The 23270-nt window shown below is 39.3% G+C and overlaps 1 protein-coding gene and 1 pseudogene across 5 annotated transcripts in view; both read left to right on the top strand.

Annotated features, from left to right (window-relative positions):
* FER (FER tyrosine kinase) overlaps positions 1-23270 on the top strand; it is a 452583-nt gene that overhangs the window by 27349 nt on the left and 401964 nt on the right. The gene's annotated exons all lie outside the window — the stretch shown is intronic.
* Positions 21651-23109, top strand: LOC104675606 (annotated as a pseudogene).

The following is a 23270-nucleotide window of genomic DNA, read 5'->3' as shown; positions in this document are numbered from 1 at the left end:
CTGATGGTAGTTTGTTTTGCTGTGCAGAAGCTCTTTAGTTTAATTAGATCCCATGTGTCAATTTTGGCTTTTGCTGCTGTTGCTTTTGGTGTTTTAGACATGAAGTCCTTGCCCATGCCTATGTCCTGAATGGTACTACCTAGGTTTTCTTCTAGGGTTTTTATGGTATTAGGTCTAACATTTAAGTCTCTAATCCATCTTGAATTAATCTTCATATAAGGAGTAAGGAAAGGATCCAGTTTCAGCTTTCTACTTATGGCTAGCCAATTTTCCCAGCACCATTTATTAAATAGGGAATCCTTTCCCCATTTCTTGTTTCTCTCAGGTTTGTCAAAGATCAGATGGCTGTAGATGTGTGGTATTATTTCTGAGGACTCTGTTCTGTTCCATTGGTCTATATCTCTGTTTTGGTACCAGTACCATGCTGTTTTGGTTACTGTAGCCTTGTAGTATAGTTTGAAGTCAGGTAGCGTGACGCCTCCAGCTTTGTCCTTTTGACTTAGGATTGTCTTGGCAATGTGGGCTCTTTTTTGGTTCCATATGAACTTTAAGGCAGTTTTTTCCAATTCTGTGAAGAAATTCATTGGTAGCTTGATGGGGATGGCATTGAATCTATAAATAACCTTGGGCAGTATGGCCATTTTCACAATATTGATTCTTCCTATCCATGAGCATGGTATGTTCTTCCATTTGTTTGTGTCCTCTTTGATTTCACTGAGCAGTGGTTTGTAGTTCTCCTTGAAGAGGTCCTTTACATCCCTTGTAAGTTGGATTCCTAGGTATTTGATTCTCTTTGAAGCAATTGTGAATGGAAGTTCATTCCTGATTTGGCTCTCTGTTTGTCTGTTACTGGTGTATAAGAATGCTTGTGATTTTTCCACATTAATTTTGTATCCTGAGACTTTGCTGAAGTTGCTTATCAGTTTAAGGAGATTTTGGGCTGAGACGATGGGGTTTTCTAAATATACAATCATGTCATCTGCAAATGGGGACAATTTGACTTCTTCTTTTCCTAACTGAATACCCTTGATTTCTTTCTCTTGCCTGATTGCCCTAGCCAGAACTTCCAACACTATGTTGAATAGGAGTGGTGAGAGAGGGCATCCCTGTCTTGTGCCAGTTTTCAAAGGGAATTTTTCCAGTTTTTGCCCATTCAGTATGATATTAGCTGTGGGTTTGTCATAAATAGCTCTTATTATTTTGAGGTACATTCCATCAATACCGAATTTATTGAGTGTTTTTAGCATGAAGGGCTGTTGAATTTTGTCAAAAGCCTTTTCTGCATCTATTGAGATAATCATGTGGTTCTTGTCTTTGGTTCTGTTTCTATGCTGGATTACGTTTATTGATTTGCGAATGTTGAACCAGCCTTGCATCCCAGGGATGAAGCCCACTTGATCATGGTGGATAAGCTTTTTGATGTGCTGCTGAATCCGGTTTGCCAATATTTTATTGAGGATTTTTGCATTGATGTTCATCAGGGATATTGGTCTAAAATTCTCTTTTTTTGTTGTGTCTCTGCCAGGCTTTGGTATCAGGATGATGTTGGCCTCATAAAATGAGTTAGGGAGGATTCCCTCTTTTTCTATTGATTGGAATAGTTTCAGAAGGAATGGTACCAGCTCCTCCTTGTACCTCTGGTAGAATTCAGCTGTGAATCCATCTGGTCCTGGACTTTTTTTGGTTGGTAGGCTATTAATTATTGCCTCAATTTCAGAGCCTGCTATTGGTCTGTTTAGGGATTCAACTTCTTCCTGGTTTAGTCTTGGAAGAGTGTAAGTGTCCAGGAAATTATCCATTTCTTCTAGATTTTCTAGTTGATTTGCGTAGAGGTGTTTATAGTATTCTCTTTATCCCCTTTATCATTTTTTATTGCGTCTATTTGATTCCTCTCTCTTTTCTTCTTTATTAGTGTTGCTAGCGGTCTGTCAATTTTGTTGATCTTTTCAAAAAACCAACTCCTGGATTCATTGATTTTTTGGAGGGTTTTTTGAGTCTCTATCTCCTTCAGTTCTGCTCTGATCTTAGTTATTTCTTGCCTTCTGCTAGCTTTTGAATGTGTTTGCTCTTGCTTCTCTAGTTCTTTTAATTGTGATGTTAGAGTGTCAATTTTAGATCTTTCCTGCTTTCTCTTGTGGGCATTTAGTGCTATAAATTTCCCTCTACACACTGCTTTAAATGTGTCCAAGAGATTCTGGTATGTTGTATCTTTGTTCTCGTTGGTTTCAAAGAACATCTTTATTTCTGCCTTCATTTCGTTATGTACCCAGTAGTCATTCAGGAGCAGGTTGTTCAGTTTCCATGTAGTTGAGCGGTTTTGATTGAGTTTCTTAGTCCTGAGTTCTAGTTTGATTGCACTATGGTCTGAGAGACAGTTTGTTATAATTTCTGTTCTTTTACATTTGCTGAGGAGTGCTTTACTTCCAATTATGTGGTCAATTTTGGAATAAGTGCTATGTGGTGCTGAGAAGAATGTATATTCTGTTGATTTGGGGTGGAAAGTTCTATAGATGTCTATTAGGTCTGCTTGGTGCAGAGATGAGTTCAATTCCTGGATATCCTTGTTAACTTTCTGTCTCGTTGATCTGTCTAATATTGACAGTGGAGTGTTGAAGTCTCCCATTATTATTGTATGGGAGTCTAAGTCTCTTTATAAGTCTCTAAGGACTTGCTTTATGAATCTGGGTGCTCCTGTATTGGGTGCATATATATTTAGGATAGTTAGCTCTTCCTGTTGAATTGATCCCTTTACCATTATGTAATGTCCTTCTTTGTCTCTTTTGATCTTTGATGGTTTAAAGTCTGTTTTATCAGAGAGTAGTATTGCAACCCCTGCTTTTTTGTGTTCTCCATTTGCTTGGTAGATCTTCCTCCATCCCTTTATTTTGAGCCTATGTATGTCTCTGCATGTGAGATGGGTCTCCTGAATACAGCAGACTGATGGGTCTTGACTATCCAGTTTGCCAGTCTGTGTCTTTTAATTGGAGCATTTAGTCCATTTACATTTAAGGTTAATATTTTTATGTGTGAACTTGATCCTGCCCTTATGATATTAACTGGTTATTTTGCTCATTAGTTGATGCAGTTTCTTCCTAGCATCGATGGTCTTTACATTTTGGCATGTTTTTGCAATGGCATGTTTAGGGCTTCCTTCAGGGTCTCTTGTAAGGCAGGCCTGGTGGTGACAAAATCTCTCAGCATTTGCTTATCTGTCAAGGATTTTATTTCTCCTTTACTTATGAAACTTAGTTTGGCTGGATATGAAATTCTGGGTTTAAAATTCTTTTCTTTAAGAATGTTGAATATTGGCCCCCAGTCTCTTCTGGCTTGTAGAGTTTCTGCCGAGAGATCTGCTGTTAGTCTGATGGGCTTCCCTTTGTGGGTAACCTGACCTTTCTCTCTGGCTGCCCTTAAGATTTTTTCCTTCATTTCAACTTTGGTGAATCTGGCAATTATGTGTCTTGGAGTTGCTCTTCTGGAGGAGTATCTTTGTGGCGTTCTCTGTATTTCCTGAATTTGAATGTTGGCCTGCCCTACTAGGTTGGGGAAGTTCTCCTGGATGATATCCTGAAGAGTGTTTTCCCACTTGGTTCCATTTTCCCCCTCACTTTCAGGCACCCCAATCAGACGTAGATTTGGTCTTTTTACATAATCCCATACTTCTTGCAGGCTTTGTTCATTTCTTTTTCTTCTTTTTTCTTTTGGTTTCTCTTCTCCCTTCATTTCGTTCATTTGATCCTCAATCGCTGATACTCTTTCTTCCAGTTGATCGAGTCGGTTACTGAAGCTTGTGGATTTGTCACGTATTTCTTGTGTCATGGTTTTCATCTCTGTCATTTCGTTTATGAACTTCTCTGCGTTAATTAGTCTAGCTGTCAATTCTTCCTCTCTTTTTTCAAGATTTTTAATTTCTTTGCACTGGGTACGTAATTCCTCCTTTAGCTCTGAGAAGTTTGATGGACTGAAGCCTTCTTCTCTCATCTCGTCAAAGTCATTCTCTGACCAGCTTTGATCCGTTGCTGGCGATGGGCTGCGCTCCTTTGCAGGGGGAGATGCGCTCTTATTTTTTGAATTTCCAGGTTTTCTGCCCTGCTTTTTCCCCATCTTTGTGGTTTTATCTGCCTCTGGTCTTTGATGATGGTGACGTACTGATGGGGTTTTGGTATAGGTGTCCTCCTGTTTGATAGTTTTCCTTCTAACAGTCAGGACCCTCAGCTGTAGGTCTGTTGGAGATTGCTTGAGGTCCACTCCAGACCCTGTTTGCCTGGGTATCAGCAGCAGAGGTTGCAGAAGATACAATATTGCTGAACAGCGAGTGTACCTGTCTGATTCTTACTTTGGAAGCTTCCTCTCAGGGGTGTACTCCACCCTGTGAGGTTGTGGGGTGTCAGACTGCCCCTAGTGGGGGATGTCTCCCAGTTAGGCTACTCAGGGGTCAGGGACCCACTTGAGCAGGCAGTCTGTCCGTTCTCAGATCTCAACTTCCGTGTTGGGAGATCCACTGCTCTCTTCAAAGCTGTCAGACAGAGTCGTTTGCGTCTGTAGAGGTTCCTGCTGCTTTTGTTCGGCTGCATAATGTCTTCTTTGACAAGTGTCTGTTTGTATCATTCTCCCACTTTTTGATAGGGTTGTTTTTTTCTTGTAAATTTGTTTGAGTTATTTTTGGATTCTGGATATTAGCCCTTTGTCAGATGAGTAGAATGCAAAAATTTTCTCCCATTCTGTAGGTTGCCTGTTCACTGTGATGGTAGTTTTTTTTGTTGTGTAGGAGCTCTTTAGTTTAATTAAATCCCATGTGTCAATTTTTTCTTTTGTTGCCATTGCTTTTGGTGTTTTAGACATGAAGTCCTTTCCCATGCCTGTGTCCTGAATGGTATTGCCTAGGTTTTCTTCTAGGATTTTTATGGTTTCAGGTCTAATATTTAAGTCTTTAATCTATCTTGAATTAATATTTGTGTAAAGTATAAGGAAGGGATACAGTTTCAGCTTTCTACATAGAGCTAGCCAGTTTCCCAGCACCATTTATTAAATAGGGAATCCTTTCCCCATTTCTTGTTTTTGTCAGGTTTGTCAAAGATCACATGGTGGTAGATGTGTGGTGTTATTTCTGCGGGTTCTGTTCTGTTCCACTGGTCTGTATCGCTGTTTTGGTACCGGTATCATGCTCTTTTGGTTATTGTAGCCTCGTAGTATAGTTTGAAGTCAGGTAGGGTGATGCCTCCAAGGTTTGTTCTTTCGGCTTAGGATTGTCTTGGCAATGTGGGCTCTTCTTTGGTTCCATATGAACTTTAAAGTAGTTTTTTCCAATTCTGTGAAGAAACTCATTGGTAGCTTGATGAGGATGGCATTGAATCTCTAAATTACTTTGGGCAATATGACCATTTTCACGATGTTGATTCTTCCTATCCATGAGCATGGAATGTTCTTCCATTTCTTTGTGTCCTCTTTTATTTCATTGAGCAGTGGTTTGTAGTTCTCCTTGAAGAGGTCTTTCACATCCCTTGTAAGTTGGATTCCTAGGTGTTTTATTCTCTTTGAAGCTATTGTGAGTGGGAGTTCACTCATGATTTGGATCTCTATTTGTCTGTTATTGGTGTATAAGAATGCTTGTGATTTTTGCACATTGATTTTGTGTCCTGAGACTTTGCTGAAGTTGCTTATCAGCTGAAGAAGATTTTGGGCTGAGATGATAGGGTTTTCTTAGTATACAATCATGTCATCTGCAACAGGGACAATTTGACTTCCTTTTTTCCTAGTTGAATACCCTTTATTTCTTTCTCCTGCTTGATTGCCCTGCCCAGAACTTTCAACTCTATATTGAATAAGAGTGGTGAGAGAGGGCATCCCTGTCTTGTGCCAGTTTTCAAAGGCAGTGCTTGCAGTTTTTACCCATTCAGTATGATATTGGCTGTGGGTTTGTCATAAATAGCTCTTATTATTTTAAGATACGTGCCGTCAATAGCGAATTTATCGAGAGTTTTTAGCATGAAGGGCTGTTGAATTTTGTCAAAGGCCTTTTTTGCATCTATTAAGATAATCATGTGGTTTTTGTCTTTGGTTCTGTTTATATGCTGGATTACGTTTATTGCTTTGCATATGTTGAACCAGCCTTGCATCCCAGGGATGAAGCCCACTTGATCATGGTGGATAAGCTTTTTGATGTGCTGCTGGATTCAGTTTGCCAGTATTTTATTGAGGATTTTTGCATCGATGTTCATCAGGGATATTGGTCTAAAATTCTCTTTTTTTTTTTTATTGTGTCTCTGCCAGGCTTTGGTATCAGGATGATGTTGGCCTCGTAAAATGAGTTTGGGAGGATTCCCTCTTTTTCTATTGATTGGAATAATTTTAGAAGGAATGGTACCAGCTCCTCCTTGTACCTCTGGTAGAATTCAGCTGTGAATCCATCTGTTCCTGTAATTTTTTTGGTTGGTAGGCTATGAATTGTTGCCTCAATTTCAGAGCCTGCTATTGGTCTATTCAAGGATTCAACTTCTTCCTGGTTTAGTCTTGGGTGGGTGTATGTGTCCAGGAATTTATCGATTTCTTCTAGATTTTCTAGTTGATTTGTGTAGAGGTGTTTATAGTATTCTGTGATGGTAGTTTGTAATTCTGTGGGATGGGTGGTGATATCCCCTTTATCTTTTTTTATTGTGTCTATTTGATTCTTCTCTGTTTTTTTTTTTTTTTTTTTTTGAGGCAGAGTCTCACTCTGTCGCCGGGGCTGGAGTGCAGTGGCCGGATCTCAGCTCACTGCAAGCTCCGCCTCCCGGGTTTACGCCATTCTCCTGCCTCAGCCTCCCGAGTAGCTGGGACTACAGGCGCCCGCCACTTCGCCGGGCTAGTTTTTTTTTTTTGTATTTTTAGTAGAGACGGGGTTTCACCGTGTTAGCCAGGATGGTCTCGATCTCCTGACCTCGTGATCTGCCCGTCTCGGCCTCCCAAAGTGCTGGGATTACAGGCTTGAGCCACCGCGCCCGGCCTGTTTTTTTTTTTTATTAGTCTTGCTAGCGGTCTGTCAATTTTGTTGATCTTTTCAAAAAACCAGCTCCTGGTTTCATTGATTTTTTTGAAGGGATTTTTGTGTCTCTATCTCCTTCATTTCTGCTCTGATCTTAGTTAGTTATTGCCATCTGCTAGCTTTTGAATTTGTTTGCTCTTGCTTCTCTAGTTCTTTTAATTGTGATGTTAAGGTGTTAATTTTAGATCTTTCCTGCTTTCTCTTGTGGGCATATAGTGCTGTAAATTTGCCTTTACACACTGGTTTAAATGTGTCCCCGAGATTCTGGTATGTTGTGTCTTTTTTCTCATTGGTTTCAAAGAACATCTTTATTTCTGCCTTCATTTAGGTATGTACCCAGTAGTCTTTCAAGAGCAGGTTGTTCAGTTTCCATGTAGTTGAGCGGTTTTGAGTGAGTTTCTTAATCCTGAGTTCTAGTTTGATTGCACTGTCGTCTGAGAGACAGTTTGTTATAATTTCTGTTCTTTTACATTTGCTGAGGAGTGCTTTACTTCCAACTGTGTGGTCAATTTTGGAATAAGTGCGATGTGGTGCTGAGCAGAATGTATATTTTGTTGATTTGGGGTGGAAGGTTCTGTAGATGTCTATTAGGTCTGCTTGGTGCAGAGCTGAGTTCAATTCCTGGATATCTTTCTTGAGTTTCTGTCCCACTGATCTGTCTAAAGTTGACAGTGGTGTGTTAAAGTCTCCCATTATTATTGTGTGGGAATATAAGTCTCTTTGTAGGTCTCTAAGGACTTGCTTTATGAATCTGGGTGCTCCTGTATTGGGTGCATATATATTTAGGAGGGTTGGCTCTTCTTGTTATATTGATCCCTTTACCATTATGTAATGGCCTTATCTCTTTTGTTCTTTGTTGGTTTAAAGTCTGTTTTATCAGAGACCTGGATTGCAAACTCTGCCTTTTTTTGTTTTCCATTTGCTTGGCAGATCTTCCTCCATCCCTTTATTTTGAGCCTATGTGTGTCTCTGCATGTGAAATGGGTCTCCTGAATACAGCAGACTGAGGTCTTGACTCTTTATCCAGTTTGCCAGTCTGTGTCTTTTAATTGGAGCATTTAGCCCATTTACATTTAAGGTAAATATTGTTATGTGTGAATTCGATCCTGTCATTATGATGTTAGCTGGTTATTTTACTCCTTAGTTGATGCAGTTTCTTCCTAGCATCGATGGTCTTTACAATTTGGCATGTTTTTGCAGTGGCTGGTACTGGTTGTTGCTTTCCATGTTTAGTGCTTCCTTCAGAAGCTCTTGTAGGGCAGGCCTGGTGGTGACAAAATCTCTCAGCATTTGCTTGTCTGTAAAGGATTTTATTTATCCTTCCCTTATTAAGCTTAGTTTCGCTGGATATGAAATTCTGGGTTGAAAATTATTTTCTTTAAGAATGTTGAATATTGGCCCCCACTCTCTTCTGGCTTGTAGAGTTTCTGCCGAGAGATCTGCTGTTAGTCTGATGGGCTTCCCTTTGTGGGTAATCCGACCTTTTTCTCTGGCTGCCCTTAACATTTTTTCCTTCATTTCAACTTTGGTGAATCAGACAATTATGTGTCTTGAAGTTGCTCTTCTCGAGGGGTATCTTTGTTGCGTTCTCTGTATTTCCTGACTTTGAATGCTGGCCTGCCTTGCTAGGTCGGGAAGTTCTCCTGGATAATATCCTGCAGAGTGTTTTCCAACTTGGTTCCATTCTCCCCGTCATTTTCAGGTACACCAATCAGACGTGATTTGGTCTTTTCACATAGACCTATATTTCTTGGAGGCTTTGTTTCTTTTTCTGTTTTTTCTCTAAATTTCTCACTTCATTTCATTCATTTGATCTTCAATCACTGATACCCTTTCTTCCAGTTGATCGAATCGACTGCTGAAACTTGTGCATTCATCATGTAGTTCTCGTGCCATGATTTTCAGCTCCATCAGGTCATTTAAGGACTTGTCTACACTGGTTATTCTGGTTAGCCATTCGTCTAATCTTGTTTCAAGATTTTTAGCCTCTTTGTGATGGGTTCGAACTTCCTCCTTTAGCTCGGAGAAGTTTGATCGTCTGAAACCTTGTTCTCTCAACTCATCAAAGTCATTCTCCGTCCAGCTTTGTTCAGTTGCTGGCAAGGAGCTGTATTCCTTTGGATGGGGAGAGGCGCTCTGAGTTTTAGAATTTTCAGCTTTTCTGCTCTGTTTTTTCCCCATCTTTGTGGTTTTATCTCCCTTTGGTCTTTGATGATGGTGACCTGCAGTTGGGGTTTTGGTGTGGATGTCCTTTCTGTTTGTTAGTTTTCCTTCTAACAGTCAAGACCCTCAGCTGCAGGTCTGTTGGAGTTTGCTGGAGGTCCACTCCAGACCCCGTTTGTCTGGGTATCAGCAGCGGAGGCTGCAGAAGAGTGGTTATTGCTGAACAGCAAATGTTGCTGCCTGATGGTTCCTCTGGAAGCTTCGTCTCAGAGGGGTACCCGGCTGTGTGAGGTGTCGGTCTGCCCCTACTGGGAGGTGCCTCCCAGTTAGGCTACTCGGGGTCAGGGACCCACTTGATGAGGCAGTTTGTTCATTCTCAGATCTCAAACTCTGTGCTGGGAGAACCACTACTGTCTTCAAAGCTGTCAGATAGGGACATTTAAGTCTGTAGAGATTTCTGCTGCCTTTTGTTGGGCTATACCCTACCCCCAGAGGTGGAGTCTACAGAGGCAGGCAGGCCTCCTTGAGCTGTGGTGGGCTCCACCCTTTTCGAGCTTCCAGGCCGCTTTGTTTACCTACTCAAGCCTCAGCCATGGTGGGTGACCCTCCCCCAGCCTCCCTGCCACCTAGCAATTGGATCTCAGACTGCTGTGCTAGCAGTGAGCAAGGCTCCATGGGCGTGGGACCCTCCAAGCCAGTCGCGGGATATAATCTCCTGGTGTGTTTGCTAAGATCATTGGAAAAGTGTAGTAGTAGGGTGGGAGTGACTCAATTTTCCAGGGGCAATCTGTCACAGCTTCCCTTAGCTAGGAAAGGGAATACCCTGACCCTTTGCGCTTTGTGGGTGAGGCGATGCCTTGCCCTGCTTTGGCTCATGCTTGGTGGACTGCACCCTGTGTCCTGCAGCCACCATCTGACAAGCCACAGTGAGACGAACCTGGTATCTCAGTTGGAAATGCAGAAATCACCCATCTTCTGCGTCGCTCACAGTAGGAGCTGTAGAGTGGAGCTGTTCCTGTTCGGCCATTTTGGAACCCCCATCCCCCGCCCCGCTTGTTTTACCTTCTTTCCTTGCTTTTGCGTTTTACAGATTTGGTAGGTTTTCTTTGAGAAGTGTATATGCAATTTGGAACAAGTGTAGCTTTTTTAGGAGGAGGTAGGGGTAACTTTTAAGTAGGATATTTACTTTTATTTATTAAGTTTTTCCTTAACTGTTACTTTAAACTTACAGTTAAATGTGCAGGATGTGCAGGTTTATTATATAGATAAACGTGTACCGTGGTGGTTCGCTGCACAGATCATCCCATCACCTACGTATTAAGCCCAGCATTCATTAGTTATTCTTCCTGATGCTCTCCCTTTCCCCGTGCCCCTGCTGTCCCGTAGGCCCCAGTGGGTATTGTTCCCCTCCCTGTGTACATGTGTTCTCATTGTTCAGCTCCCACTTATTAGTAAGAATATGCAGTATTTGGTTTTCTGTTCCTATGTTACTTTGCTGAGAATTATGGCTTCCAACTCCATCCATGTCCTTTCAAAGGGCATAATCTCATTCCTTTTTATGGCTGCATAGTATTCCGTGGTGTGTATGTACACATTTTCTTTATCCATTCCATCATTCATGGCCATTTAGGTTAATTCCATGTCTTTGCTATTGTGATAGTGAGGCAGTGAACATATACATGCATGTATCTTTATAATAGAATGATTTATATTTCTTTGGATATATACCCAGTAATGGGATTGCTGGGTCAAATGGTATTTCTTTCTCTAGGTCTTTGAGGAATTACCACACTGTCTTCCACAATGGTTGAACTAATTTACACTACCACCAACAATGTAAAAGCATTCATTTTTCTCCACAACCTCACCAGCATCTGTTGGTTTTTGACTTTTAATAATAGCCATTCTGAGTGGTGTGAGATAGTATCTCATTGTGGTTTTTGTTTGTTTGTTTGTTTGTTTTACTTTAAGTTCTGGGACACATGTGCAGAACATTCAGGTTTATTACGTAGGTATGTGTGTGCCATGGTAGTTTGCTGCATCTATTGACCCATCCTCTAAGTTCCCTCCCCTCACCTCCTCACCCCGCAACAGGCCCTGGTGTGTTGTTCCCCTCCCTGTGTCCGTGTGTTCTGATTGTTCACCTTCAACTTATGAGTGAGAACATGGGGTGTTTGGTTTTCTGTTCCTGTGTTGGTTTGATGAAGATGATGGCTTACAACTTCATCCATGTCCCTGCAAAAGATATGATCTCATTCCTTTTTATGGCTGCATAGTATTTCATGGTGTTTATCTACCACATTTTCTTTATCCAGTCTATCATTGATGGACCCGTGAGTTGGTTCTGTGACTCTGCTATTTTAAATAGTGCTGCAATAAACATACGTGTGTGTGTGTCTTTATAGTAGAATGATATATGTCCTTTGGGTGTAGACCCGATAATGGGATTGCTGGGTCAAATCGTATTTCTGGTTCTAGATCCTTGAGGAATCGCCATACTGTCTTCCACAATGGTTGAACTAATTTACATTCTCATCAACAGTGTGAAAGCATTCCTATTTCTCCACAACCTCGCCAGCATCTATTTTTTCTTGACTTTTTGATAATCATCATTCTGACTGGCATGAGAGGGTATCTCATTGTGGTTTTGATTTGCGTTTCTTTAACAATCAGTGGAGCTTTTTTTTCATGTTTGTTGGCTACATAAATGTCTTTTTTTGTAGTTCATATCCTTTGCCCACTTTTAAATGGGGTTGTTTTTTTCTTGTAAATTTGTTTTAGTTGCTTGTTAATTTGGATATTAGACCTTTGTCAGATGGGTAGATTGCAAAAATTTCCTCCCATTCTGTAGTTTGCCTGTTCACTCTGATGATAGTTTCTTTTGCTGTGCAGAAGCTCTTTAGTTTAACTAGATCCCATGTATCAATTTTGGCTTTTGTTGCAATTGCTTTTGGCGTTTTCTTCACGAAGTCTTTGCTCATGCCTATGTCCTGAATAATTTTGTTTAGGTTTTCTTCTAGAATTTTTATGGGTTTTGGTTTTAACTTTAAGTCTTTAATCCATCTGTGTTAATTTTTGTATAAGGTGTAAGGAAGTGGTCCAGTTTCAGTTTTCTGTATATGGCTAGCCAGTTTTCCCAGCATCATTTATTGAATAGTAGATCCTTTCCCCATTGCTTGTTTTGGTCAGGTTTGTCAAGGATCAGTTAGTTGTAGATGTGTGGTGTTATTTCTGAGGTCCCTGTCCTGTTCCATTTGCCTGTATGTCTGTTTTGGTACCAGTACCATGAATGAGTTTTTAATGAATTAATTGTATCCTCATTACCTGTGAACTTGTCTAGTTATTTTTACTACACTGCAAATTGTTTGAAGGCAGTAATCTAGATTTCATTTTTCTTTGTATACTTTACAATTATCTTTCACATGATTTCCTAATAAATGCTTGTTGATTTATATCAATACCTTAAAGAAAACATTTCTGTTAATAATTCTGCTCTCCTTAAATAATTTTAAATATCAGTACTTCAAATGTAGTTTAAAAATAAAAATATAATAGTTGATTTAAAAGCAAACATGTTGTTCATTTGTTTATAGACTTTCAAAGTTTTTATTAATTGTTTTCTCTCAGTGGGAGATCATCATCCGTTAATGTTGTTCCAATAGGCTGGCCAGTCAGGTGCTGTTTCACTTGCATATAACTTTTATCTTAAACTGAGTTAGAACCAACCCTTTCAAATAAAGAAAGCATAGGAGAAATTTTAAATATTATGTCCATAGGTAGTGAAGGTCAGCATATATTAATTGGTAATGAATGATCTTGTTTTGGTAGCTAAGCTTTGGTGACTGTTCCTTTCTGCGTTTAAGTGCTTCTGAAAAAAGACCTCACTTTGTATTCATGTGAAGTCAATTTTTTGGTTTGTACTTGCATGCTTAGTGGCTTTTTGTGACTTTGTTTCTGTCTTGCTGTGGCAGCTTAATATTTTATTCAAACACAGTCACTTTATTTGTGACTTATAACTGTCAGTATTGAAGCATGTAAAAGGTAGGAAATACCTTATGATAATTCATCTTGTACTTTAACTGATTAATTATTTTATAGTCTTTATTACTGTACACACATATTCTGATAATATAACTTGAACCATAAACTAATTTTGGTAGATTTTTATTAGCTAAGGATTATAAATTCAAGCTGAACTGAATTTCCTTGTAGTTCATAAGAATATATGTTGGGGGAAGAATGAAGGATTTCCTATTTCTATTACATAGTTTTTATTCATGTATTTCTGATTTTTATAAATTAGCATACTTCCAGTAGTATAGTTGAATCTCCATATCAGTGTTAAAATGAAGGAAATAAATGAATATTTTCAACCATAAAACATAACCCTGTTAAAAAATAAATTGCCCTCACAATTTAGGCAATTTATTACAAATTACAAAAAAGCAAATATTTAAAACTAATTAATTTTCATGTTATGTAAAAACAATATTTCTATCTTTGTACTTGGAGAATATAAAAGTTGCCAGTTGTGGAGGCAGAAGTTGAAAAACAGGAGACATTTTATACAGATACTTGCATATACCCTTATATTCATAAGAAATACTGTGGGAATGCTATTATCCTTCCAAGGAAATTAGTTATCTGTTTTACATTTTGCTATTTAATAACTTCCATTTCTGTTTAAAAACTATGTATTTATAGATTTATGTAAATTAAACTTCTGATTTTAGAAAATAGCAATTTTAATGGTTTTTTAAAAAAGTTTTAAATCACTATTTATGTGAATGGAAAACTCAACATGTAAGCACTCACTTAATCCTAAATACCAAATTAAATAACATTAAATAAGATAGATTTAAATAAATCTAAATAGTCGATATTTTAGTAGGATTTTTACTAGTTTTACTTTCTAAAAATATACTTTTTAAAAGTAGATACTGTTGCTAATAACATGCATGCACTTTTGTGTAATATTCTCTTTCTGCCTGATTTATACTTACTATCCAGGAAATTATAGAAACTATTGTTTAAAAATCTCATTTTATTGACCTCTTCATGCTGGACATATTGGCCTATGCCTGTAATCCCAGCACTTTGGGAGGCCAAGGTGGGAGGATTGCTTGAGGCCAGGAGCTGGAGACCAGCCTGGGATTGTTGTTGTTGTTGTTGTTTTAACTGGTGAATTTGGAAAGATCTTTATAATTCTAAATTGTAGTTCTTTGTCAGATATATGGCTTGCAGATGTGGCTTGCAGATATGGCTTGCAGATTTTTGCTCCCAATCTGTAGCTGGTCTTATTCTTATTTTTATCTTTATGTAATAGAATTTTTTTAGAGCAGGTTTAAGTTCACAGCAAAATTTGGAGGAAGGTATAGATTTCCCACATACTTCCACCCCTTACACATCCTCTATTAGCAATATTTCTCACCAGAGTGGTATATTCGTTTACAATTGATGAACCTACACTGATATGTCATTATCCCCCAAAGACTATAGTTTACATTAAGATTCACTTGGCATTGTACATTTTATGGGTTTGAAAAAATATACAGTGACATGTATCCACCATTATAGCATCATAGAGGGTAGTTTCTCTGTCCTAAAAATCCTCTGTGCTCCAACTATTCATTTCTCTCTTCCCTCTAAACCCTGGCAACCACTGATCTTTTTACTGTTGTATTAGTCCATTTTCACACTGCTGATAAAGACACACCCGAGACTGGGAATTTTGCAAAAGAAAGAGATTTATTGGACTTACAGTTCTACATGACTGGGGAGGCCTCACAATCGTGGTGGAAGGCAAAGAGGAGCAAGTCACATCTTACATGGATGGCAGCAGGCAAAGAGAGAACTTGTGTAGAGAAACTCCCATTTTTAAAACCATCAGATCTCGTGAGACCCATTCATTATCACGAGAATAGCAAGGTAAAGACCCACCCCCATGATTCAGTCATCTCCCACAGGGTCCCTCCCACAACACGTGGGAATTCTGGGAGCTACAAGATGAGATTTGGGTGGGGAAACAGAGCCAAATCGTATCAACTGTCTTCATAGTAAGGCTTTTTTCAGAATGTCATATAGTTATAATCGTGCCATATATAGCCTTTTCTGATAGACTTCCTTCATTTAGCAAGGTGCATTTAAATTTCTACATGTCTTTTCATGGTTTGATAGTTCAGTTCTTTTTAGTGCTGAATAATATTCCATTTTTTGTATTTACCACAGTTCATCTATTCACCTATTGAAAGACATCTTGATTGCTTCCAAGTTTTGGCAATTATAAATAAATCCGCTGTAAACATTGATGTTCAATGTTCAGATTTTTGTGTGGATATAAAATTTCAACCCTTTCCATACCAAGGACTTATGGGGCATTTAATTTAATCATAGTTAATATGATTGCATTTTGTATGGTAAGAGTACGTTTAGTTTTGTAAGAAACTGCCAAAATGTCTTCCAAAGTGTCCAAACTGTCTTCCAAAATGGCTATACCATTTTGCATTCTTACCAGCAATAAATGAGAGTTCCTGTTGCTTGACGTCCTCACCAGCATTTAGTGTTAACAGTGTCCTGGATTTTGGCTGTTCTGATAAATGTGAGGTGGTATCTCAATGTTGTTTTAATGTGCATTTCCTGGAAGTCATGTGATGTGGAGCATCTTTTCATATGCTTATTTTCTGTCTGTATATATATATATATATATATATATATATATTTTTCAGATGGAGCCTCGCTCTATCTTCGCCCAGGCTGGAGTGCAGTGGCGGGATCTCGGCTCACTGTAAGCTCCATCTCCCGGGTTCATGCCATTCTCCTGCCTCAGCCTCCTGAGTAGCTGAGATTACAGGCACATACCACCATGCCCGGCTAATTTTTCTATTTTTTTTCTAGTAGAGATGGGGTTTCACTATGTTGGTCAGGCTGGTCTCGAACTCCTGACCTCGTGATCCGCCCGCCTCAGCCTCCCAAAGTGCTGGGATTATAGACGTGAGCCACTGCGCCCGGCCAAGTCCGTGTATATTCTTTGGTGAGTTGTCTGTTAAGGTCTGTGGCCCATTTTTAAATTGGGTTGTTTTCTTATTATTCTTTGTATATTTTGGATAACAGTCCTTTATCGGAGATATCTATTATAAATATATTTTACCAGTTTGTGGTCTGTCTTTTCATTCTCTTGACAGTGTGTTTCAAAGAGCAGAGAATATAATTTTAATGAAGTTCAGCTTATTCTTTCCTTCATGGATTGTGCCTTTGGTGTTAAATCTCAAAAGTCATACTCAAACTCAAGGGAATCTAAATTTTCTCCATGTTGTCCTCTAGGAGTTTTAGTTTTGCATTTTACATTGTGGCCTATGATTAATTTTGAGTTAATTTTTGTGAAGTGTGTAAGATATGTGTCTAGGCTCTTTTTTTTTTTTTTTTTTTTTGCAAGTGGATGTCCAGTTGTTCTAGCACCGTTATGTTGAAAAGACTATCTTTTCTTGGTTGTATTGCTTTCTTTGTCAAAGAACAGTTGACTGCATTTTTTGTTGGTCTATTTCTGTACTCTCTGTTCTCTTTTATTGATCTATTTGTCTGTTCTTTTGCTCATACCACACTTGCCTTGATTACTATAACTTTATTGTAAGTCTTGAAATTGGGCAGTGTCAGTCCTCCAACTTGATTCTTCTCCTTTAATGCTGTGTTGGCTATTCTGGGTCTTTTGCCAGAATCTATTTATTGATATCCACAAAATAACTTGATAAGATTTTGATTGGGATTAAATTGAATCTGTAAATGAAATTGGTAAGAATTGACATTTTCACAATATTGACTCTTCTTGTCCATGCACATGGAGTATCTCTTCATTTATTTAGTTCTTTGATTTCTTTAATCAGAAATGTGTTTTTCGTGTTTTTATCTTGAACACATTTTGTTAGATTTATATGTAAATGTAAGTATGTCATTTTGGAGGCTACAAATATAAATGGTATTGTGTTTTTACTTTCAAATTGTACTTATTCATTGCTGGTATATAGGAAAGCAATCGACTTTTGTGTATTAGCCTTGAAGCCTGCCATTGCTGTAATTGGGAGTTCTTTGGGTCAATTCTTTCAGGTTTTCTACACAGACAATCTTGTCATCTGTGAACAAACACAGTTTTATTTTATTTTTCCCGATCAGTACACTTTTAATGTCTCCTTCCTATCTTATTGCATTAGTAGGACTTCCAGTAAGATGTTGAGAAGGAGAGGTGACAGGGGACAGCCTTACCTTGTTCCGGATTTTAGTAGGATCAAAATAATAAAATACTAATTACCATCTCCATCCTTTGTACCATTGCTGTTATTTATTACACTTATAGATAAACGTACATAAGCATATATCTATATACACACACATGAGCATACATAATCGAGTATATTGTTGCTGCTATTTTGAACAAATGCTTCTGTGTTAGATCAATTGAGAGTAAGAAAAACAAGGATTCTTTAAATCTTACCTCAATTACTCATCTCCAGTGCTTTTCTTTATATAGATGTCAGTTTCTGACCTCTATCATTTTTCTTCCCCCTGAAGAACTTTTCTTTTGGACATTTCTTGCAAGTTGGGTCTACTGGCAACAAATTCCCTCAATTTTTATGTTTGAGAAACTATTTCTCTTTCACTTTTGAAGGATAATTCTGCAAGATACATAATTCTAGGTTGGTTTTTTTTTTTTTAATTTTTTACTTTTTATCTTAAGATTTTAAATAATTCACGTCACTCCCTTCTTACTTATATGGTTTTGGAGGTAACGTCAATGTAATTATTCTCTTTGCTTTTTGGTAGATAATGTCTTTTTTCCACTGGCTTCTTTCAGGATTTTTTCTTTATCTTTTATTTCTGTAGTTTGAATTGTGATATGCCTAGATGTAGGTTTTTTTTTTTTTTTTTTTTGTTATTGTTTGTTTGTTTTTTAATCATTATCCTGCTTGGAGTTTTCTGAGCTTTTTGGATTGATTGTTTAGTGCTTGACATTGATTTGGTGAAATTGTCATTTATTATTGTTTCAAATATTTTTTCTGTTCCTTTCTCTCATTCTTCTTTTGGCATTCCCGTTACATGTATGTTATACCTTTTATCCTTATCCCACAGTTTTTGTGTATTCTGCTCTGTATTTTTTCAGTCTTTTTTCTGTTTGCTTTGTAGTTTTTTTTAGGTATCTGTTGGGATATCCTCTAGATTTTCTTTCCTCAGCTGTGTCCAGTCTACTAGACTGAGCCTATCAATTTAATTGAACCCAACATAGGCATTCTTCATTTCTGTTACAGTGTTTTTGATCTCTAGTGTTTCTTTTTGGTTCTGTCTTATAATTTCCATTTCTCTGCTTACATTGCCCATCTGTTCTTTTATGCAGTCTATTTTATCCATTAGAACCCTTAGCATATTAATCATAGTTGTTTTTGTAATCAATCTGATAATTCTCACATCGTTTGCCATGTCTGAGTCTGGTTCTTATACTAGCTCTCTTTCTTCAGACTGTGTTTTGTTTTTTTTTTTGTTTGTCTCACTCTGTCACCCAGGTTGGAGTGCAGTGGTGTGATCTTGGCATACAGCAACCTCTGCTTCTTGGGTTCAAGCGATTGTCCTGCCTCAGCCTCCCAAGTAGCTGGGATTACAGGTGCCTGCTACCACGCCCGGCCAGTTTTTGTATTTTTAGTAGAGATGGTGTTTCACCATGTTGGCCAGGCTGGTCTTGAACTCCTGACCTCAGGTGATCCACCTGCCTTGGCCTCCCAAAGTGCTGGGATTATAGGCATGAGCCACCATGCCCAGCCTAGACTGTGTTTTTTTGCCTTTTAGTATGCCATATAAATTTTTCTGGATAGCTGAAGCTGATGTCTTGGGTAAAAGGAGCTGCTTTGTAAATAGGCCTTTAGTAATGTGGCAGTAAGGTGTTGGGCGATAGGAAGCATTCTACAGTCCAATGATTAGATCTCAGTCTTTTAATGAGTCTCTGTGTCTCTGGGTGTGACTTTCACAGATGTTTGTTAGAACTATCCCCCATCTCCCAAGGTAAGACAGCATGGCTAGTATGGGCTGCAATTGGTATTTACTATTTCCCTTCCTATAAGTTAGTTAGGCTCTGATAAAACCCCAGCAGGCTCTGACTAAATAGTTTCTCCTGAGGGAAAGACCATATTAAGAACAGAATGTTCTAGCTTATTTAAAAATGATTTTGTTTCCCCCCGCCCCGTCAGAAGTAATAGGGTTTTTTTTTCTCTCTTTTTTTTTCTCCACCCTGTAATACATACCGTGAGAACCATATTGATTTACTGGAGATGAAACTAGTAAGAGTATGAAGGCTCTTCTATGACTGAGTCCCCCTGGCATTTTTAAGTTTCCCACTTGTTGGCACTGAGCCTTCAGCAGTTTGTCAGTTACAGTTCAGTTTTTCCTACCCTGCACTGGTTCCTGCTGAGTTTTCTGCTTCAGTATGATGGGATTCTTTGCAGTTACCTGTTTCTCCAATTTGTGGGGCAGGGGTTTGCCACGTGACTTCATTTCTCTTACTGATCTGAGAAGAGTTGTGGATTTTTCAGTTTGTTTAGCTTTTCTTGTTGGTAGGATGTCCTAGTGACTTCCAAGTATTTTTTTTTTCTTTTTTGTTTTTTTTTTTAGAGATGAGCTCTTGCTGTGTTGCCCAAGCTGGACTTGAACTCCTGGCCTTAAGTGATCCTCCCCCCTCAACCTCCTGCATAGACCAATTTTCTTACATGCCCACTAGAAGCCAGAAGTTGCAACTTGTTTTCATCTTGTTCACATGAGCAAAATATTTTACTTTTGATGAGGTCTATTTTATTCATTTTTTTTCTTTTTTGGATTGTGGTTTTGGTGTCAAATCTAAGAACTCTGCTTAGCTTTAGATCTTAAAGATTTCCTCCTGTATTTTTTTCTCTAAATGTTAGCAGCTTTAAGCAGCTTTATGTTTACATTTAAGTCCATAATCCTTTTGAGTTAAATTTTTGTTTTCTTTTTATTTTTTTGGTAGAGATGGGGTTGCGCTTTGTTGCCCAGGCTGATCTTGAACTCCTGGGTTCAAGCAATATGCCTGCTTTGGCCTCCCAAAGTGCTGGGATTACAGGTGTGAGCCACTGTGCCAGGGCTGAGTTAAATTTTGTGACAGTTGTCAGTCAAGGTTCTTTTTTCTTTTATGCCAATAGATGCCTAATTGCCCCTGTATTGTTTGTTGAAAAGGCTATTCTTCTTCTATTGGATTACTATTAGCCCTTTGTCAAAAATCTGTTGAACATATTTGTGTTGGTTATTTCTGGATTCTCAGTTTCATTGATCTATTGTCTGTCTTCGACTAATAGCACACTGTCTTGATTTCTGTAGCTATACAGCAGGCTGGACCATATTTCTTTGAATTATCTTTCAGTCTGGCTCTCTCTTCTCCTTGCACTCTGATGATACAAATGTTGGATCTTTTGTTGTTGTCCCACAGGTCTGTGAGGCTTTCTGTCTATTTTTTTCTGGGTTGTTTGGATTGGGTGAATTCTGTTGTTCTGTCCATAAGCTCATTGATTGTATCCTGTGTCATCTTCACTCTGCTACTGAGCCTATCTAGCTTGTCTTTTGTTATTGCATTTCTTAGTTACATAATTTTCATCTGGTTGCTTTTATAACTTGTATTTCCTTGCTTAGATCTTCTATTTTTACATTTGTTTTAAGAGAATTTGTAATTGATTGTCGAAGCATTTTTATGATGGTTGTTTTAAAATTCTTGTCAGATAATTTCAACAGCTGATTCATCTAGGTGTTTGCATTGTTTGATTGTCTTTTCTCATTCAAGTTATAGTTTTTCTTGGTTTTTGGTGTGACAGGTGATTTCCATTTGAAACTGAAATATTTTGTCTAATATGTTAGGAGATTCTGAGGACTAGTTCAACCTTTTATTTTCACAAGCAATCATCCCGTTTAGGTTTATCATGCAGGTCTTAGCCTATATTTTTGTGGGTTGTGGTTCCAATGATAGTTTAATTTTGAGTCTGCACTGTTTTGGTTGGCTTCTTGTATCTGGTGGCACTAGGGCTCTCACTGGTCTCTGGTGGTGCTGCCTGAGGGAGCAGGAGATTCATTCTTAGGCTGAGTTAGTGTATATCTATTGCTGGGGAAGGGATGGGCTGGGATTTCCTTACCATGCTCCCTGCTACCCTGATGTCTCTGGACAGGGGAAGAGAGTCTTGGACCTATGAAGAACAAGAGGCTTCCTGAGATTGGATATCTAGCAAAACTGGGTTTTGCCTGCCAGTTCCGACTGCCTGTTCTGATGTCTCTGGATAGAGAAGGAGATCCTCAGACCTGTGAAGACCAAGGTTCTTAACCGGGCTGCTTGTAGAGACAGAAGTTCCTGAGCAGGCCCCCTCTCTTCTGGTTCTTCATGCCTGCCTTTGTTTCTCTTGATGGAAAAGAGGAATCTCGAATTGCCGTCACTGTGACTGAGCAGATGACCCTTTGTGTCACCCTCAGGGCCCCAACTGCTGGGTAACCCAGATCACTGCTACTCCACAGTTCCTGGACATGATCCTGTCCACCTCTCAAGACAAGAGCATCATTATGTAGAAACTGAGCAGGGAAGATACCAACTATGGCATCCCACAACATGCTATGTGTGGTCACTCCCACTTTCTTAGTGACTTGGTCATCTCCACAGATGGTCAGATTGTCCTGTCAGGCTCCTTGGATGGAACCCCATGCCTCTGGGATTTCACAATGGACATTACCATGAGATAGTTTGTGGGCCATACCAAGGACGTGCTGAATGTGACCTCCCCTGACAACCAGCAGATTGCCTGTGGCTCATGAGATAAAACCATCAAGTTATAGAATACCCTGGGTGCCAAGACCAGCTTGGTCATGGAGACCCTAACCCAGTGGCGCTAGAGGAATTAAAGATACACACACAGAAATATAGCATGTGGAGTGGGAAATCAGAGGTCTCACAGCCTTCAGAGCTGAGAGCCCCGAACGAAGATTTACCCACATATTTATTGACAGCAAGCCAGTGATAAGCATTGTTTCTATAGATTATAGATTTACTAAAAGTATTCCTTATGGGAAACAAAGGAATGGGCTGAAACAAAGGGATGGGCTCTGGCTAGTTATCTGTAGCAGGAACAAGTCCCTAAGGCACAGATCGCTCATGCTATTGTTTGTGGCTTAGGAACACCTGAAGCGGTTTTCCATCCTGGGTGGGCCAGGCGTTCCTTGCACTCATTCCAGTAAACCGACAGCCTTCCAGGGCGTTGTGGCCACCATGAACACGTCACAGTGCTGCAGAGATTTTGTTTATGGCCGGTTTTGGGGCCAGTTTATGGCCAGATTTGGGGGCCTGTTCCCAACACCTGGGTATGTGCAGATACACTGTCTAGTATGAGAGTCACAGAGTGGGTGTCTTGTGTTCGCTTCTTGCCTAACAGCTGCAACCCTATCACTGTCTCCTGTAGCTGGGACAAGCTGGTCAAGGTATGGACTCTGGCTAACTGCAAGCTGAAGACCAACCACATTGGCTACACAGGTTATCTGAACACTGTGACTGTCTCTCCAGATGCATCCCTCTGTGCATCTGGAGGCAAGGATGGCCAGGCCATGCTATGGGATCTCAATGAAGGCAAACACCTTTATATGCTAGATGGTGGGGGCATTATCAACACCTTGTGCTTCAGCACCAACTGCTACTGGCTCTGTGTTGTCATGGGCCCCGGCATCAAGATCTGGGACTTAGGGGTAAATATTATCATAGATGAACTGAAGCAAGAAGTTATCAGTAGTGGCAGCAAGGCAGAACTGTCCCAGTATACCTCCTGGCCTGGTCTGTTGATGATCATTTGTTTGCTGGCTACACAGACAACCTGGTGTGAGTGTGGCAGGTGACATGGGCACCTGCTAGAAGTTTATGACGGAGCTTTAGAAATTAAAAAACGAGCAAACTGGAAAAAAAAAAAGGAGGGGAGTCTCAGGCCTCATGGTGAAGGAGAGTGTTTCCCCTGGCTATTTGTTTTTGTTGAGGTTCCTGATTAATCTGTCTTGCTGGTGGTGTCTGGCTTCCTTGATATTTGTC

This window comes from Rhinopithecus roxellana, chromosome 3 (genome assembly GCF_007565055.1).
Source record: "Rhinopithecus roxellana isolate Shanxi Qingling chromosome 3, ASM756505v1, whole genome shotgun sequence".
Classification (NCBI taxonomy): Eukaryota; Metazoa; Chordata; class Mammalia; order Primates; family Cercopithecidae; genus Rhinopithecus; species Rhinopithecus roxellana.
The sequence above is the reverse complement of the archived record's forward strand: the minus strand, read 5'-3'. Positions and strand labels throughout refer to the sequence as shown.